General features: G+C 41.1%; 1 non-coding gene and 2 pseudogenes across 1 annotated transcript; 2 read left to right on the top strand and 1 right to left on the bottom strand.

Annotated features, from left to right (window-relative positions):
- The window catches only part of LOC102495049 (putative 18S rRNA (guanine-N(7))-methyltransferase), an 8,650-nt pseudogene extending 7,568 nt beyond the window's left edge, over positions 1–1,082 (bottom strand).
- A 5,156-nt stretch (positions 1,083–6,238) lies between these two features.
- On the top strand, positions 6,239–8,158 carry LOC102476492 (centrosomal protein of 19 kDa pseudogene; annotated as a pseudogene).
- Positions 8,159–8,820: 662 nt separating this feature from the next.
- Positions 8,821–8,927, top strand: LOC114008622 (U6 spliceosomal RNA). Its single transcript, XR_003550130.1, has one exon. It is a non-coding gene; the product is annotated as a U6 spliceosomal RNA (small nuclear RNA).
- The last annotated feature ends 7,085 nt before the right edge of the window (positions 8,928–16,012 follow it).

Below are 16,012 nucleotides of genomic sequence, written 5' to 3'. Positions count from 1 at the left end.
TTTTGCTATAGGGTGTGTGTGCTCGCCAGCCAGACAGAAAGAGACATAGAGACAGAAAGCAAGAAATCACCCCCCCGGGGGGATGGTCACGCCGCAATCCCTTCTCCTCCATTCTCTTCTCGGGATCTTGGGCACGCACGCACACACGCCCGGGCGTGAGTTTTAAGCCACCAGGTCCGGGAAGCGAACCGCGGTCGACTACGTGGGAATCCAGCGACATAGCCATTACGCTAACTCCTGGTTCCCATAGTTGGTATATGTTAAATAGAGACATATAATGTCTCTCTTTCATAGCTTGGCTTGCTTCACTTAGCAGTAGATCTTCCATAGTTATCTATTTTCTATCAAATGCCAAGATTTTTTTAATGGATGAGTAGTATTCCATAGAGTATATGTGCCACATTTTTTCAACCCATTCATTTGTTCGTGGACATTTGGGTTTGTTCCACGTGTTAGCAACTGTGAATAATGCCACAATAAAATTGATATGCAAGCACTTCTTGGTCTGAGTGTTCTCCTTACCTCTGGGTAGATACCCAGGAGTGGAATTACAGCATGGTTTCTTAACCAAGAAGTTCTAGGAGGGATACAATTGAGATCCAATGGGAATGTTCATCATTTTAAGCCCTGTGATGAACCTTGTTGTCATCATCTAAAGAGGCATGTAAACATATTAAACCATAGTATTAAGCTCTAAAGACCTTTATTTTATCGGAAACCTGCAGATCAGCATCTGAAATTCTCCTTTATTTCTTTGTTGTACTTTGTTTTGCAGTTTCAAAATATTTCATTTTAAATAATTGTCTAACAAGTTTACAGACTGGATTAAGGAGACTTTAAAACCCTGAATAGAGCTCAGAAGGTGTCTTCCCATGATTTGCATAAACTTTAAACAAACTGACTAATTAGTTTATAAAAGTAATGAATTAGAGCTTTCGCCTCAGTCTTGAGCTCTAGCTGGCCACCGAGTGTACGTGCTCCGGGATCTTCAGTGCTTGTGGCCACCATCAACATCATTGGAGTTCCTCAGGACTCATCTGTGCCACCTGCCCGTCACACACTCTGCCATTGTAAGCCGCCATCATGGTGAAGCTCGCTAAGGCTGGTAAAAATCAAGGTGACCCCCCAAAAAATGGTTCCTCCTCCAAAGGAGGTAGAAGAAGACAGTGAAGGTAAGGAAATGTCATAAGAAGATGATAGCAGTGGAGAAGAGGTTATAGTCCCTCAGAAAAAGGTAAGAAGGCTGCCACAACTCCAGCAAAGAAGGTGGTAGTTTCTCCAACAAAAAAGGTTGCAGTTGCCACACCTGACAAGAAAGTAGCAGTCACCCCAGGCAAAAAGGCAGCTGCCATACCATCCAAGAAGACTGTTACACCAGCCAAAGCAGTCACAGCACCTGGCAAGAAGGGAGCCACAGTGGACAAAGCATTGGTAGCAACTCCTGGTAAGAAAGGAGCTACCACCCCAGCCAAGGGGGCAAAGAATGGCAGAATGCCAAGAAGGAAGACAGCGATGAGGAAGAAGATGACAGTGAGGAAGATGATGAGGAGGAAGATGAATTTGAGCCAGCAGTGATGAAAGCAGCAGCTGCCGCCCCAGCCTCAGAGGAAGAGGAGAAGGATGATGAGGAGGAGGATGAGGAGGAGGACCATGATAAGGAAGATGAGTCTGAAGAAGACGCTATGGAGACCACACCAGCCAAAGGAAAAGGAGAGCGGTGTTCAGGTCTTGAGGAAGCTGAGTGAAACCTTCTAGGGTTTTAAAGCTTTGACTTTATATAGACAGCTTTGATCCCAGGTATGTACTATACATGTGCACACACAGAAGGCACCTGAATAGAAAGCCTTTTGTTTTAGTTTTATGAAACTGTTTTTAGCTGTTATGTAGAAAAGACAACCTCAGGGACTGTAGTTATGCACTTGGCATAATGGCTATGTCCTTGGACTCCCACGTAGTCGACTATGGTTTGAGTCCTAGACCCAGTGGCTTAAACTCATGTCAGGCACGTGTGTGTGTGTGTGTGTGTGTGAGCCCAAGATGTGTGTGCCCAAGGTTCCGAGAGGCGCAGGGTGTGCCCAAGATTCCGAGAGGAGAATGGAGAAGAAGGGATTGTGGTGTGGCCATCCCCCCGGTGGGTGATTTCTCACTTTCTTTCTCTCTGTCTCTCTCTGTCTTTCTAGTGAGCACACGCTCCCTATAGCAAAACCCTCTCCAAAGGAGGAAAAAAAAAAAAAAGAAAGAAAGAAAGAAAGAAAAGACAACCTCAAACACTCAAAGTAAAACTGAACAAAACAAGCCAAGCCATGAATGGAAAATGCACTCAATTTGAAACTGAAGCTTCACATTCACTTTGAGGCTCTACATAACTAAGTGGAGCCTTGGAGAATTTCCTGGACTGCAGGGGTCCCCAAGTCCCAATTTTATCCAATCATCTGAGCATTGTTTTATCACCCAAATAACTTCATTGGCATCTCCAAAACTGCTAAGCTCCTGGGTCACTGAACCGGTAAGCTAATGACACAATTAGTCTGTGGGCATCATTAATAAAAACTCTATGTTCTGTCTGTGAGGTATCATCCTTCAAGGGTCCATTGGCATGCTTTACAAATAAGAATCTTTGTCTCTTAATTTAGCATTTAGTTGAGAGAAGAATACATCAATTACAAGAAATAAACTGAGCAAATGTCAGTAAAAACTGCCTCAGGCATTGCAGACTAAGAAAGAATCAAATGTTGGTTTCTTTTTAAAATTATTTTATTTTATCATTATTTATATTATTTTTAAATTTGCTACAGGACACATACACTCACCACAGTGAAGAGGGAGGGAAAGAAAGAGGGAGGAGGGAGGAAGGGGGAGGAAGGGGGAGGGAGCAAACCTCCAGGTCCAGGACTTGAATCATGGTCAGCCATGTGGGAGTCCAGTGTCTTAACTACCACACCATCTGCCAGCCCCTTTGATATTCTTAAAATCCAAGAGAGGGACCAGCAATGGCATAATAGTTACATCGCTGGACTCCCACATAGTCAACCGTGGTTCGAGTCCCAGACCCTGTGGGTTAAAACTTACACTAGCACATGCATGCCCAAGATCTTGAGAGGAGAATAGAGGAGAGGGGATTGTAGTGGGGCCATCCCCCCTGGGGTGGGTGGTGATTTCTCATTTTCTGTCTTTCTGTTTCTCCAGTGAGTGCATACACCCTACAGCAAAAATCCCTTTCAAAAATAAATAAGTAAATAAAATCCAAGAGATTGAGAATTTCTGTAACAGACTTTTGTTTCCTAATAGAAATTTCTCAAGAAAAAAATAAATCCAAATGCTAAAGTTAAATATGACTAGAGCTCTTAAATGTTTAAAAGCTGTAGATGGGACAAATGTTAACCTAACAAGAGAATATTAAACATTGAGGATCCTTCCTAATTCTGGGGAGTTTTCATATTTCACACATTTTAATGATGAAAGAAAAATTTATTGAGAACCTATAATGTGCCAGGGATTATGCGCACTTTGGATTGCACGATGACAAGACAAAAACACAGTTGATGCCTTAAGGGACTTCTAGAAGACTGACATGCGGGATGGACATGGTGTTTTCCTACTGCAGTCTAGTCTTTCTGTGGTTTCTCGTTGTCCGTGCAGCTCAGCTCAGCACTGCAGGGGTGACCATAGAACGTGGACCTAACACCTCCTAGTTTAGCCTATCTTCCAGCACTTCCTCAGCATGGCTCCTTTCTTTGCTTGTCATTTCTCTAACACACCTCTTTCAGGTCTTACCATCTTTACCTAAGCTGTTTGTACAGTCTTTTTTCTCCAATTTATTTTATCCTCCTTCTCATCTAGTAGGACTTAGCTAAGCTGTCACCTCCTTGTCTCTCCTGATATGCCTCCTTTCTAGTATCTCCTATAACCTTATAGAAGTCTTTGCTAGCTCAAATGTCAATAAGCCATAACAACCTAATGGGCACTTACTGAGGGAAGGTGCCAGACTGGGCAGAAGAGAACTTCAAAAAGTGAGGAATGGATGTTCTTGCCCTCAAGAGGAACCCATTGCAGTAGCAGAGACAGACAATGAAACACATGGTCATAACAGTGAGATAAATGCTGGTACTGAAATAGTCACAAGCTATAAAGGAACAGAAAGTGATTGGTTCAGTCTGTGGAAAGGGTTTCTCAGAGGAAGGAAAACTTCAGTTTAATATTGGGGACAAGAGTAAGGGGTGGTTATTTAGACAAAAGAACAGCATGTGCCAAGGTTGTAAGGGGCATAAAGAGCTCCTTACAGTCCTGGGGATCAGCAATAGTTTCCCCCATGTTTTTGTCTAATAATTTCAAAGTTTCAAACATTGCACTTAAGACTTCAATCCATTTTGAGTTAAATTTCTCATATGGTAAGAGGTAGGGGTCTTGTTTCATTTTTCTGTCTATACATATCCAGTTTTCTCAGCAACATTTATTGAAAAGACTGTCTTTTCTCAACTGAATTATCTTGGAGCTTTGTCAAAAATCGGTTGACAGGGCAGCCTGTGGCATGGTGGTTAATGTGGCTGGGTCCAACATGGCCAAATGCACAGTTCAAAACCCAGACCTGGTGGCTTAAAAAACACAGCAGGTACATGTGATTGTGCACCCAAAATCCCAAAATGGAGATTCTGGAGAAATGGAGGAGAAAGAATTGCAGCATGACTATCTTCTGTCAGGATGCTTTCTCACTCTCTGTTTCTCTCTCTAGCAAACACATACACCTTCTGGCAAAAGAAAAAAAAAATCAGTTGGCTGGGGAGCTGGATAGTGGAACAATAATAGAACATGTTACTCTGGGGGCCAGCAGGTGGTATGGTGGTTGAGGTGATTATATCCCACAGGCCTGACTGCATAGTTCAAGTCCTGGATCTGTGATTTGAAAGATACTCTGGGCATGTGTGTGTGTGTGTGTGTGCCCCAAACCCAAAGACAGGAAAAGGGATTGTAGCATGGTCATCACCTTTCTTTCTGGTAAGTGCAAGTGCCCTATAACAAAAACTAAAGAAAAACAAACAAACAAATAACAACAAAAATGTTACTCTGTGGGGCGAGCCCACATGGGGAGGATGCAAGTTCACATTTGAAAAATTCCCTGAATGTGCTGGGCATACTTGTACCTGTTGCCAGAGCTGGAGGTAAATTAAGGCATTAGAAACTTGTTGGGGTGCCATTTCTGCTTTTCTTATTCATGGAAAATATAACAGCTTTTTAAAAAATTAGTTGTCTGTATGCTCATGGATTAAATTCTGGGTTCTCTGTTCTGTTTCATTAGTTTATGTGTCTGTTTAACCATGCAGTTTAGGCTACTATGGGCTTGTAATATATTTTAAAGTCAGATAATGCCTCCAACTTTGTTCCTTTTGCATTTAATTGCTTTGGCTCACTTGGAGTCTTTTGTGATTCCAAAATTTTTAATGATTGTCTTTTCTATTTCTATAAAGAATATAATTGAATTATTCTATGTTTTAATAATTATTTACTTAATTTTATTATTATTCATTTGCTTTAGTACACATGTGCTCACCAAAGAGAGAGAGAGAAAGTGAGAAAGCAGGCTGCCAGGACCAGGACTGGAACTGCTGTCAGATGAGAGTTCAGTGCCTTAATCATCATGCCACCTGCTGGCCCCATCATTAATATTTTGATAAGGATCCCATTGAATTTGTAGATCACTTTGAGCAGTATAACAATTTCTTTCCTTCATTTATCATAGGGTGCATACATGCAAGAGAGAGAAAGACAGAGAGGGTACCAGCAGTTGGCATAATGGCTATGTTGCTGGACTCCCATATAGTTGACCGCAGTTTGAGTCCCAGACCCAGTGGCTTAAACTCACGCTGGGTGTGTGTGCGTGCATGCCCAAGATCTCAAGAGGAGAATGGAGGAAAAGGGATTGTGGTGTGGCCATCCCCCCCGGGGCGGGGGTGTGTGTGATTTCTCACTTTCTGTCTCTCTGTCTTTGTCTTCTGGTGAGCACAATGCCCTATAGCAAAAACCTCTCCAAAACAATAAGGAGAGAGAGGATCACCTTTCCACACAGGGTCTGGTCACGCTGCAATCTCCCTCCTTTGGTCTGTTGGATTCTGGGCACCTGTGCATGTACCCAGTGTATTTCAGGCCAACCAGGCCAGGTATTGGAACCATGGTGGCCATTTGGAATCTGACTTCTCTTGAAACAGTAGTTTACTGCTGCGTCAAGATGCTGTACCAGGGGGAGCGACGCCGGCGCCGTGACGTGCGGGGAGGCCCTGCGGTTGCTGAGGGGACGGCGGCGGGGCGCCCCGCGGGGCCCCCGATCCTCCGACTCCCTCCGGGCAGGCCTCCACCTCCGCTTCCAGGTGTTTGTGGCCGGATCGCCTGTGGGGGAGTTCGCCCAGCGTCCAGTCAGCCGGGCTGTGGCTCCACCCGGCTCCCGGCCGACCGAGGTGCTCGGTGCCCGGGATTGCGCGGAACTACCCACCCTCTGCGGTCTGGACGGAGCCCAGAGAAGATGCGCTCTACGTACTTCCCCGGGCAGGAAGTCATTATGCAACTAAAACATTTTCATCAGATTTCCTCCGATTTACCCTGAAGTGTATGTGGAATGATGTGCACTGCCATGAAATGTGGAGTTAGATTCCAGCCTCCAGCTATCATCTTAGTTTATGAAAATGAAATCAAGGGGAAAAGTCGCCAACGTATCATGCCAGTCCGAAACTTTTCAAAGTTTTCAGATTGTACCAGAGCTGCTGAACAGTTAAAGAATAATCCACGGCACAAGAGTTACCTGGAACAAGTATCCCTGAGGCAATTAGAGAAGTTATTCTGTTTTTTACGAGGTTATTTACGGGGCCAGAGTTTGGCAGAAACAATGGAACAAATTAAACGGGAAACAACTATTGATCCTGAGGAAGACCTGAACAAACTAGATGACAAGGAGCTTGCCAAAAGGAAGAGCATCATGGACGAGCTTTTTGAGAAAAAACAGAAGAAGAAGAAGGACGATCCAGATTTTGTGTATGACATTGAGGTCGAGTTCCCACAGGATGAACAGCTGCAGTCCTGTGACTGGGACACAGAGTCGGCCTATGAGTTCTGATGCCCAGCATTCAGAAACATGCTGGGTTAGCAGAATATCCATGTTTATATGAAGAACATAGATCGAGTCTAGGACAGTCTGTGAAGAATACCAAATGTACATGTCGGGTCAGAATTGGATTGGCCATTTACTTTTCAAACCAGGACATTTAGATTATTTATTCTGAAGGTACATGAGGAATATAGGAAAAACGAAATATGGGAATCTGCCCTTTAAGGAACTTGTAATCTAATTGGAAGATAAGTTAAAAAAAATGTAAATAATCTGAAAAACTAACGGTACTAGGCAGCAGAAAGATTAGACCCAGATGCTTGCTAAAAACTAAACAAGAGCCTAGGTTAATGTAGGGTAGAATAGTCAGGGAAGACTTCCTTTTGGTGGAGAGCTAGAACTATGCCTGGTCCTTGAAATGCTGATGTTCAGATAGAAGCTTGAATAGCATTCCAGGTGAGAGCAACTGGAAAAGGGGGGAAAGGGTGATGAAGAGACAGGTAATACATGTTTTTATTTGAGGAATAATAAGCAAATTATATTGGGTCGTCAGGGAAGTCATGCATTTTTGCATAGAAAAACACATCATGACTTTCCCACCAACCTGATAGTTAAAGAAGAATGGAGGGCATAGAATTATTACCAGAGATTTATCTGACTGCATTATGTCTTTATGTGTATTTAACTGTTTAATGTATTTAGCTCTGGAGTAAGAGGGTGCCCCTGCAAAATGCCATGCAGCTGCACGCGAATGTGATCTGATGGACAGAAGGAGAATTTGAACCCTCCAGTATCAGGGAATACGTACTAAGGACATTCTGAAACCCTCAACCTATCCCATAAGTAAGAGCTTTATTTGTAAATTGGGAAATCCACCCATAATAAATGAACAATTGGTACTGCCAGATTAGGCCTGTTTGCAAGGTTTGATCTATAATGAGAAGATCTTGGTTTAATGAAGTTATCTGTGTACAGGTACATTTATTCTTATTAGAATATTATTTAATAGGTATAAATCCTGTTTTCTATAAGGAAGTTAATATTCATTAAACAAAACTGTAAAAATAATAAAAAAAAAGATGCTGTACCATTCAGTGATGTTAATTATATCCACAATGTTGTACAATCATTGCCACAACCTGTTTCCAAAAAAAATTTTTATGACCACAAGCAGAAACTACTGTATACTTGTTGGCTTTACAAAAATTAGACAGTCTGACAATAGATAGTATATCAAAGAAATGGAAGAATAGCAATTAACATGATCAGTGGTGTCTGGGAAATCCAAGACTGAAAACTGTTTTCTCTGTTCCTGAAAGAACTCTGTACACGTGAATCTGAAGATATGTACTATCTAAATTAGCCAAACATTAGTCTATGCAATTCACCAATTTAACAGACTAAAAGAGAATAACCATATAATTATCTCAATAGAGGAGTAAAAATACGTGAAAAAATTTAACTTCTATCTATAATATAAACTCTTGGCTAACTCTTAGATACTATCTGTAATCTAAAGCACTCCAAAGGTATAAGAACTACAGAATGGGGAGCAGCAGGTAGGTGGTGTGGTGGTTAAGGCGCTGGACACTCCCACATGGCCAACCATGGTTCGAGTGTTGTACCTGGTGGCTTGCTTTCTCTCTCTCTGTCTCTCTCTCTCATCAAATTAAAAATGAATGAATAAAATAAAATTAAATAAATAATTTTAAAAAAAGAACTACAGAATGGTGCTCACTTTAGCAGCATATATACTAAAACTGGAATGATACAAAGAAGATTAGCATGGCCCCTGTGCAAAGATGACATGCAAACTTGTGAAGTGTTCTAAATTTTTTAGAGGAGCAAGACATTTAAGGAACACAATAAGTTGATGATAACATGTATGATAATATCTTTAACTGGACTGGTGTGCAGTGTATTTATGCTGGGAAAGCTCATTTTATAAGCTGTTGTGATGTACAGTGATAGAAAGTATAAAATAAGTTTAAAAAAACTAAAGAATTCTTACATTTTCATTTAGACATTTGAACTAGCTGGTACAGAAAATCTGAGATAGTAGCTAGGGCTTATCTTTCCTAGACTCTCCCTATGTTTATTACACCTTCATAACATCTTTTTTTTTTTTTTGAGAGGGTTTTGCTCTAGGGTTTGTGTACTTACCAGAAAGACAGACAGAGAGACAGAAAGTGAGAAATCACACCCCAGGGGTAATGGCCACACTGCGATCCCTTCTCCTCCATTCTCCTCTTGGGATCTTGGGTAGGCATGCACACACGCCTAGCGTGAATTTAAGCCACCAGGTTCAGGATTCAAAGTGTGGTCGACTACATGGGAGTCCAGCGATGTAGCCATTATGCTAACTGCTGGTTCCAACCTTTATAACATCTTTAAACATTAAATGTTTTCTTTGCAAGGGATATTAAAGATCAAAATGGGTCAAATAGAAAATTTAATTTTGATACTACTTTGGAAAAAATACATTAGTTGAGGGACCAAGGTAACTGAATTTTGGCTCTAAACCCCATTTTCCAGACCCTCAAAACTCAGACAGAAGCCATTTAAATCTGAGGTGTGTCCTGACATGTTCAGGGACCAAGGTGACTGAATCTCTGCTCTACACTTCATTTTCCAGAACCCTAAAACTCAGACAGGTACAGCAACCTCTGTCCTCTTTCTGTCTCTTTCTCTCTTTAAATCTTTTTCTTTTTTACAGACCAGCAATTGGTGTAATGGCTATGTTTCTGGACTCCCATGTAGTTGACCGCTGTTCAAGTCCCAACCCGGTAACTTAAACTCACGCCAGGCACTTGTGCCTGCATACCCAAGATCCTGAGGGGAGAATGGAGGAGAAGGGATTGCAGCGTGGCCATCCTCCCTGGGGATGATTTCTCTCTTTCTGTCTTTCTGTCTCTCTGTCTTTCTGGCAAGTGCACGTACCCTATAGCAAAAACCCTCTCAAAAAAAAATGGTTTTTCTTTTTAAAAAACATTTTTAGGGACCAGCATTTGGTGTAATGGCTATGTCACTGGACTCCCATGTAGTCGACCGCGGTTCGAGTCCCAGACCTGGTAGCTTAAACTCACACCGGGTGCATGTTCATGTGTGCCCAAGATTCCAACAGAATGGAGGAGAAGGGATTGCGGCGTGGCCATCCCCCCACTGGGGGTAATTTCTCACTTTCTGTCTCTCTGTCTTTCTGGTGAGTGCATGCGTCCTATAGTAAAAATCTCTCCAAAAAAAAAAAAGTTTTTTAAAACACTTCTCATTTCTGACCTCCCCTTTCTCTTGTTAATTTCAGAAGTCATTTAAATCTGAGGTACATTTTGCTGTGGCAGTACAGAATGCTTGAATTCAGTGTGATTTGATTTTTTACTTTAAAAAATTTTTTGTCTCCTTTTTTTGATTGTTTTTGTCTTTTTTTCTCCTTTGTTTTCTTTTCCTTTTTTTTTTTTAACCTTACTTTCTCAATGCTGTTCAGCCTTCACACACTAAGCATCTAGACAGGCCTAGGTGCACAGTAGCCAAGCATCTGAATACTTACAGGATCATAGAAATCCTCAACCCTTACTGAACCTGCTTCCCAAAGGAAGAAACTCCTCTTTACAAATCTGAACTCTCTTTCTGTGGATACCATGCTGCAAAACACTGTAGAGGGGAGAAATTGTCACAGAAGTAGTTTACAGTAAAGGGAAACACATGATCTCATAATTGTAGAAACATCTTTTAAGCAATTAGCCCAAAGTGAATACACCACCAAGTGACTAACATTCAGAGAAGAGGGACTGCAGAGTGACCAGCAGGGAGAAATACGGAGCTGCAGAGAGAGTGTGGCTCATCTCTTCCCATATCCCTATGAACTCCCAGTTGAAACCTCACAGCTCAGCCCAGGTGCACCTATTCCCTAGAAACAGTGAGGTCTTTGTAATATCCACTTCCAAAGTCGAAAGCACAGGTTGCTTGGTGAGCATTAGTGAGCATTAGGGGATGGAATTGCAGAGAGATTGTGGATCCCTCCCCCCCACACACACACCCCTCTGAATGCTCAGAATTACTCCAAGAAATTAGGAAGAAACACACCATCCATCAGATGACCAGAAACCACCAGAGGCACAAGAAATATGAGAAATCAAGAAAACATCTCTCTCCCAATGGAAAAGAACAACCTTTCATTATCCACAGACAGTACAATGGAACTCATGGAAATGTGCAATAAAGAATTTAGAATATTAATAGTGACAAAACTAAGAGAGATACAATAGATGAGATATGATGAACTCCAGAAGGTGCAAGAGAGAAGAGATGAGTTCCAGGAGGTCAGGAAGTTCTTTCACGATTTGAAGGAAAAAATAAACACCATAAAAAAGAAAAACAGCTGTTAGAGATGAAGGATGTAATACAGAAAATCAAAACCTCCCTCAAAAGTATTCAAAGTAGATTAAACCATGCAGAAGATTGAATCTTGGATGGTGAAGACAAAACCTCTGATCTAGAAAAAAAATCACCAAAAATACTGAGAAAATAACTCCCCCAAATGAGCATAATATATGAGAAATACTAGATACTATTAAGCACCCAAATATCCAGATAATCAGTACCCGAGAAGGTGAAGAAACTAATAAGGGCATTGATAATCTATTCCATGAAACCCTGGAAGAAAACTTTCCAAACCTAGAGAGGCATTCAAATATCCAGACCCAAGAAATACAAAAGACCTCTAACAGAATCAACCCAAGATCTTCTCCAAGGCACATCATAATCAGATTGGCCAGATTCACAGACAAAGACAAGATACCAAAATTGTCAAGAGAGAAGCATCAGGTTATACACAAAGGTTATCCCATCAAGCTAACAGTGGACCTCTCATCAGAAACAATGCAAGCAAGAAAAGAATGGGAAAATATATTCAAAGTCTTAAATGGTAAAACAATTTCAACCAGGAATACTATACCCAGCAAGATTATCCTTCATATGGGAAGAAAAAAAAATTCTCAGATAAACAAAACCTGAAAGAATTTACCAACAACAGACCAGCTCTTCAGAAGTTCTGAAGGGAGCGCTTTAGAAGGATAACTAAAGACACACAGACAGAAATAAGAGAGCAAAAAGCAACCAAGAAATTGACCAACTTAGTGGTGGTGACAAGTCTGGAAGTATCAATAATAATGTTAAATGTTAACTTCTAGGATTTAAACAGAAAGATCGAACCACTATAAATTCCACAGAAGAGAGATTAATTACATTAGACTGAACTGGTGAAATAGAATTTTACAACTTTTGACTAAAACATTACTGATTTTTTTGCTATGTTTTCTTTTCCAGATTTAAGAATTTTGCTTTCAGGACCAGCAGTTGGCGTAATGGCTATGTTGCTGGACTCCCATGTAGTCGACCGTGGTTCCAGTCCTAGGCCTGGTAGCTTAAACTCACACTGGGCATGTGTGCATGTGTGCCCAAGATCCTGAGAGGAGAATGGAGGAGAAGGGATTGTGGCATGGCCATCCTACCTGGGGGGTGATTTCTTGTTTTCTGTCTCTCTCTTTCTTGCAAGCACGCAAGCCTTAAAGCAAATGTCCCCCTCAAAATTTTTTTGCTTTCTATTGAGTTGTTGGTATGTGCAGCAGTTTGTTAAAATTTTTTTTTGAACTGAAACATAAATTGGGGCAGCAGGTGGCATGGTGGCTGAGGCACTGGACACTTGTACATAACCAACCACAATGCGAGTCCCAGACCTGGTGGCTTGCTTTCTCACTTTCCCCCTCTTTCTCTCTGTGTCTATCTCTGGTCAAATTAAAATAAATAAATGAATAAAAAAAATTAAATACTTTTTAAAAGTTGAAACATAATCTTTTAACCTTTCCTGACCTCTCAAGAATTGAAAAATATTTTTGAGTATTCTTATTTTGTATCAGAAGGGTTATTTGTTTAAGTTTAATAATACCTTTTGTCTTGCATCAGAAATGGGAAATACTCATTATTGCCAGGGCTTTGACTGGAATGTCAGATCTGAAGATATGGCCAGAAAACTATGGAACTGAGGTAGATCTCAAGAAAGCCAACAGAAGCTCTTGGAAAGATTGCCTGGCACCATAACCAGTTCTGCCTGGCAGAGAGAATTAGAGAAGCCATATGAAAGAATTCATACCATAAAATAACCTGGACATTTCAGGCTCAGCATTGTAATTGGTACAGATTACAAAAGAGCAGCCACAACCAGAGGATTACCTTGAGGAACACTTTGAAGGAAGAGAAAGAGACAGGTGTTTGCTAGCAGATGGTAAACCACAGAATACTTACTTGGTAGGCAGAGCTGAGTTGGGAAGGTTCATGTGTGAATTGTGTGCTGGGTGTTTGCTTTTCAACAATTTGAGTGGCTGACATGTAAATATCTTATCAAAAATATTTAAAACCATACTGTCTGTTGTCACAGAGTCACAAACAAAATTATAACAATTATTTTGAAAGTTATCTTTAAAATTCAGTTTTTTTAAATCTTTAAAGTTGTATATTAACTGTCAAGAATTATGGAGTATGAGCAAAAAATTTTTGATATGTAAATGTTTGTGGGAAAATGCAAAAAAAAAAAAACCCCAAAATTACATGAGTTCCCACATTAATATATTTACACATATCCCATAGTTACTTGTCTGAATTCTCTAGGTTGGCGTGGCAGGAAGTATTCTCTTCCTTAGGGTGGATTTTGATTGTCCACGAATTGTTAATTCAGAGTTAAATTTGGTGTAATATGGATTTGGGAGTAAAAACATCTTGGGTTTTAATCATACACTTTTGATTTCCTAGGTATAAAATCTAGGGCAAATTATTTAATCCTTATGAGTGTATTTTCCATTCAATAAACATGAAGTAATACCCAAGCCAGCTGTGAGGATTAACTGATAAATACAAAGCCATCTGCCACTCAATAAAATGTTACCTATTATCAATTTTTTGGAACGATGTTAAGTAAATACACATTAAGCGAACAACATAAGCCCTGTTGTTAGTTTAAATGCTGCATGGTTTGGGGAAGGGCAGGCAAGATAAAAAGAAAGCAGTTATTGTTAGGTAGCAAGTCTTTAGGAAATTCTTTCTAAAAAACTTTTTTTTTTTCTTTTTTTTTTTGGAGAGATTTTCACTGTAGGGCACGTGTGCTCGCCAGACAGACAGAGACAGACAGAGAGACAGAAAGCGAGAAATCACCCCCCAGGGGGGATGGTCATGCCGCAATCCCTTCTCCTCCATTCTCCTCTCAGGATCTTGGGCACGCACGCACATGCGCCCGGCGTGAGTTTTAAGCCACCGGGTCCGGGACACGAACCACGGTCGACTAGGTGGGAGTCCAGTGACATAGCCATTACGCTAACTGCTGGTTTCCTCTAAAAAACTTTTTGATACACTCAAGTTTGTGTTATATGTTCCATGTATGTTAATTTTTAAAAAAGTGTGGGACCAGAAGTTGGCATAATGGCTATGTCGTTGGACTCCCATGTAGTTTACCGCAGTTTGAGTCCTCAACACGGTGGCTTAAACTCACACCAGTCACATGTACGTGCGTGCCCAGGATCCTGAAAGGAGAATGGAAGAGAAGGGATTGCAGTGTGGCCATCCACCCTGGAAGGGGATTTCTTGCTTTCTGTCTCTCTGTCTCTCTCTGTCTTTCTGGCAAGTGCATGAGCCCTGTAGCAAAAACCTCTCAAAAAAAAGTGAATGGAGGGTCAGCTAGTGGCATGGTGGTTAAGGGCACTGGACTCTCACATGGTTGACCGTGGTTCAAGTCCTGGACCTGGCAGCTTGCTTTCTCACTTTCCCTCTCTCTCTCACTGTCCCTCTATGGTCAAATTAAAATAAATAAATGAATAAAGTTAAATAAAATCATTCTTTTTTAAAAAGTGAATGAGGGACCAGCAGATGGCATTAATGACTACTTGCTGGACTCCTATGTAGGCGATTGCGGCTCGAGTTCCAGACCTGGTGGCTTAAACACATGCCAGATACATGTGCATGCATACCCAAGATCCCAAGAGGAGAATGGAGGAGAATGGATTGCGGTGTGGCCATCCCCCCTGGGGGGTGATTTCTCGCTTTCTGTCTCTCTGTCTCTCTGAGTCTTTCTGGTGAGCACATGTGCCCTATAGCAAAAACCTCTCAAAAAAAAAAAAGAAAAGTGAATGATTTAACATATTGTCATTTACTGTGCATTTAATTTATATCTATGTTAAAAAATCCACCCAATGTTTCATAAATTAATATAATTTATCTTTTGAGGACCAGTGAATAACATAATGGTTAAGTCGCTGGACTCCCACATAGTTCGATTCCCAGACAGGTGGCTTAAAACTCACGCCAGGACATGTGCATGTATGCCTAAAATCCTGAGAAGAGAATGGAGACTGGAGAAGTAACTGTGGTGTGACCATCTTCCCAGAGAGTGATTTCTCACTTTTTCTGTGTCTCTGTCTTTCCAGAAAGTGCATGTGCCCTATAACAAAAATCTCTCTCTCTAAATATATTCCCCCCTCCCTGGAGATATTTCTCTTTTAAAAATAATATTTTTTTGAGAGTTGTTTTTGCTATAGGGCACATGTACTCGCCAGAAAGACAGAGTGAGACAGAGACACAGAAAGTGAGAAATTACACCCCCCCCCCCGGGGTGTGTGATCATGCTGCAATCCCTTCTCCTCCATTCTTCTCTCGGAATCTTGGGCATGGACGCACACACACTGGCCTGAGTTTAAGCCACTGGGTCCGGGACTTGAATCACAGTCAACTACATGGGAGTCCAGTGACACAGCATTACACCAAGTGCTGGTCCTTAATTAATCTTTTGTAACAAGTGATTCTGTGCATTTCTGCTCATTTTCTTTTTTTTATTTTAAATTTTTATTCATTGCAATTATTTTTGTTTTATTTTATTGATGTTGA

This window comes from Tupaia chinensis, unplaced genomic scaffold (genome assembly GCF_000334495.1).
Source record: "Tupaia chinensis unplaced genomic scaffold, TupChi_1.0 Scaffold000361_2, whole genome shotgun sequence".
NCBI classification, from domain to species: Eukaryota; Metazoa; Chordata; class Mammalia; order Scandentia; family Tupaiidae; genus Tupaia; species Tupaia belangeri.
This window is presented reverse-complemented; position numbering and strand designations above follow the sequence as displayed.